Source organism: Lactuca serriola, chromosome 1 (genome assembly GCF_051521515.1).
Source record: "Lactuca serriola cultivar US96UC23 chromosome 1, Lser_US96UC23_V15, whole genome shotgun sequence".
Classification (NCBI taxonomy): Eukaryota; Viridiplantae; Streptophyta; class Magnoliopsida; order Asterales; family Asteraceae; genus Lactuca; species Lactuca serriola.
Genome location: NC_136408.1, coordinates 258,360,056 through 258,364,318, shown reverse-complemented (window position 1 = coordinate 258,364,318; position 4,263 = coordinate 258,360,056).

The following is a 4,263-nucleotide window of genomic DNA, read 5'->3' as shown; positions in this document are numbered from 1 at the left end:
TCATGTGCTTGAGTACAAAATATTCTTGTACTTTTGCTTGTATTCCCCCCTGAAAACATTGAAAAACCATTGAAAAAGGGTAGGGGTATGAACTCACCGGACGTGGAATTGTGTCGATTTTAGATGCTAAACGTTGAATCGAGGCCTGATAACACGTGAGGTTCCTATGTAAAATGAAATGGCATACAAATATGTCTAATTAGATTCACAAACTCTAATTAGATATGAAGTTACAATCCAACGAACGAAAACACCTCAAAACGGGTGTTCGGAGTGACCCGGGTGACATCTACGGACGGGTATTGAAGCGAGGGACTTGGAATTTGAGTTTACTCCCCAAGAGTAAACTCCCTAATGAAGTTTACGGCCTAAACACCCATTCCCCATGAGTTTACGGCCGTAAACTCATGGTGGGGTGGTTTATGGTGTTTAATGGGTCACAAATGGATATTAACACTTGGAAATGCTTGGAATAATTTTACCTAAGGCTTGCATTGATTTAAAATCACCAAATACAACCCTTAAGGGAGTTTACGGCCTTGGCATGGGGCCTATGGCCGTAAACTCTCATATCTCCTTGAATAATTGTTTCTAAGGTCCCAAAATTAATCACATGTGATTCTAAAAATTCCTACAAGCCTAGAAATGAATTTTGGGCACCATTTGACATCCTTTTAGGAGTTTATGGCCATGGAGCATGTTCTATGGCCGTAAACTCTCATATGTGAGGTTTTGATATGTTTAAAGCCCTTAAACTATTTTTGGTTGGTCCTATGATTTATTCCACGGCCTTTGGTGGTGTTGGATGGCTTTCTAACACCTTGAAAATGAGATTACACCCTTGTATAAGGAGTTGACGGCCCAAGCACAAGCCTTGGCCGTAAACTCACACAAACCCTTCAAAATTTATGTTTAAAATGTTCTAGGTCCATTTCCAATATTCTAAAAATCATATCTAAGTCTTGTTTGTGTCTTGGAAGGGTTAAATGGCTTAAAACCCTTTTAAATATGTGTTTAGGGCCTAGACACCTTCTAGGGCCGTAAACTCATATATAAGACTTTAAATCATGGTTTGAGGCATTCTAATTCCATTTCATAAAGTCATCTAGCCATATACAAGGTCCAATTGAGGTTTGGAAGGGTTTTGTTGCTCCAAAAACCCCTTTTATATGAGTTTACGGCCTAGGACTATTCTAGGGTCGTACACTCATGGTAATGGTCCTAATCCATGGTTTGAACTCGAATTTGAAGGCTAGAGAGGTTGCATAACAATTTAGGGAAGGTACCTTGGTCATTTGAAGCCTTAAACTTGAGATTTTGACCCTTAAATCTAGTTTGAGGAGAGAGGTTGGAGTGATAATTGTAAAATGGAGCAAAAGCTTCAAAATGAAGACTTGGATCACTTTAAATAGTGTCCAAGTTCGGGACACGGTAGAATTCTACCCGATACCGGCGTTAGACAGTGCTTTTGGTCGCACCCGGCCAATTTGCCGTAACCCGATATGGTTGATTCTAGAAATGTTTCGATCATTAATATGAGGCATTAGAATGAGTTATAAGGTTATTAAGACACTTATGAAGTCATAAAATACAACCCACAATAACGACTTAATATAAGGCCGGAAACGGAAACGAAATCGGAAACGGCGATTGCATGATTGGAACGAGTCGCGAGAAGGGTTACATTTAGGGATATGAATTTCGGGTTGTTACATTATCCCCCGGTTAGAGGGAATTTCGTCCCGAAATTCAAAGATTCGAACACAGATCACGAAGTGAAAGGAGATATGAGGATGAATCTACTTCTTCGGGTCTCCGCTTAACATTCTAGCGAACCCTCACTGTCAGGATGTGGCTTTGTTACGCATGGTTAACCTCTCAATCTACGATCTCAATTGATTCATACACGAAGGTTCGGATTTTCATTGGTTTTGATCTCCACAAAGGAATTACTAGGGTTTCGTCAGGTCGGCAAGCCTTACGAATAAAGATGCGGAATACCAGATGATTGCTACTGAGTCCTGAAGATAGCTCGGAGAGGGATATTGAATCGATTCCTAACGAAGATCTCGAAGGGTCTAAGGTTCCACAATTTAAGTTTTCTATACTTCCCAAGGCGTACTATGTCTTTCCAGGGTAAAACCTCCAACAAGTGGGTACGCTTTCACATGGCAGAGTAACTAAGGGTTCGATGGTTCTAAGGGAAACTTCTACATGAGTCTACGATTATAGTCGGCGGAACCCAAGAATCGACAGGTTTCTATGGGTGTTCCCGGTGTCGACTAATTCTTTATTGCCTTTGTTGGATTAATGTCTAATTCCATAACTATAATTGGTAAGACTTGACCCGACCCGGCATGGTCCATTTGGGTTGCATGGCATCATGCACTTGGATAGACTATAATGAGAGAAATAAGACACTTATGGTTATTAATATATTATAAGTTCTAGTATATTAATAATAAGAATAATAAGATTATTTAATTAGTATTGATCAAGAATTAATCTAGGATTAATTAAGTGATCAAAAGAAGGCTAATTAAATATATGGGTTGATTGTGTAAATCATCCATACTTGTATAATGGGCTATTGCTCCATGGATAATGAAGTTGGGCTAAAACCCATAGGATGGTCCATGGATACTCCATGGTGTATTTGTACCCATGGATCATGGAAATGAAAGGCTATGTCAATTAGGGTTTACATGGTGTAACCTTAACTATATAAGCATCTTATTCTTGACCAAAAATTGGCTACTAGTGAGAGTAAGAAAGGGCTTGCCGATTTTCATGAAGTGTAGAATTCTCTCAAGTCATTCCATTTGTATTTGGTGTTGTGTGAACCTTTTGAGGTGTCACACTTGGGGCACTAGGCACTCAAGCTTCATGAAGACTTTCTACACCAAAGAGGTATGTATTCTATCTTGCTATAGTCATTGTTTTGTATGCTAGATTAGGATAATACCTTGGATGTTCATATTTGTATGTATAATAGAGAAAACATAGATCCAAGGTATTTAGGGTTGCATGTACACTTAGGAGTGTTAGAATGCTCAAAACCCAACAGTGGTATCAGAGCCTAGGCTTGTTTTCTTGTTATACTTGCAAAAGAAGCTGGAATATCGAGTTTTGATGCTGTCTGCCCAGCAGACTCGCCGAGTCCAAGGCAAAAAGCATCCAACTCGCCGAGTTGGTTCGTGCACTCGACTAGTTTGACCCCCAGACAGCATAAATTCGACTTTTTTGGCTAGAATTTGACTAGGAACATTACCCTAAGATGTTTTTGAACTTATAAAATTGTTTTTGATGTGGTAATGTTCATGCTAATCCAATTTCAAAGATAATTGTCAATAGATTCATGTTTTGTATTAGTTTAAGGTTTAGATTAATTACATGAAAAAGTTTGATTTGAATTATCTTGTTCTTATGAGTTGCTTAGATTAATAGAAAAGTTGAGTGAAATAGTTGTTTTCAATCCAAATTAATCTAAGATTTGATTCTAAAATGTGTTTTTGTAACTTGTCCTCAAGTTATATGAAAAGTCACATTTAAGTTTCATAAAACTCATAAAAGTTGGTAATGGTTACAAAAGATGAAGAGTCTTGTCCTTAAGTTATGGAGGTTCAAGAGTCACTTCATTAATAAATAAATAAATAAAGTGTAACCTTAATTAATTCCATAAGTTATAAAATAAAGAAAAGTAATTCTTTTATTAGTTTAAAGTCTTCCATAACTTGTCCTCAAGTTATGGAACTTGAATAGTTTTTGGATTAAAACTACTTTAAACACATAAATCATGGAATTAATTAGTTTTGAATAGTTTCAAAACTTGCCCTCAAGTTTTGGAATTTGTAAAGTTTTCTCTTATGAATACTTTAATTCCAAGTTAGCCCTTAGATTTTTAAAGAGTTAAAATTCAAACCTTATACTTTATAATATTATAAGTTAATAATATATATATATATATATATATATATATATATATATATATATATATATATATATATATATATGTATAAGAGTAAAGTCAGTCTTACCGCTAGTACGCCTCATTCACGAAGCTGGTCTATAAGGTGGGTATAAGGTTGTTGCCTATAAAATGGCAACTTAATGGGTGTCCACTTTCACCCATCGCTTGCTTGACTGGTGGAGGGTCGTTAGCCGAACGGGTTTGACAGGACTATAATTCTCCCTTCATTAAAAGTATTAATGATAAATACTATGTAACTAAACTCATAGTAATACCCAATCTTAGTTACTTAG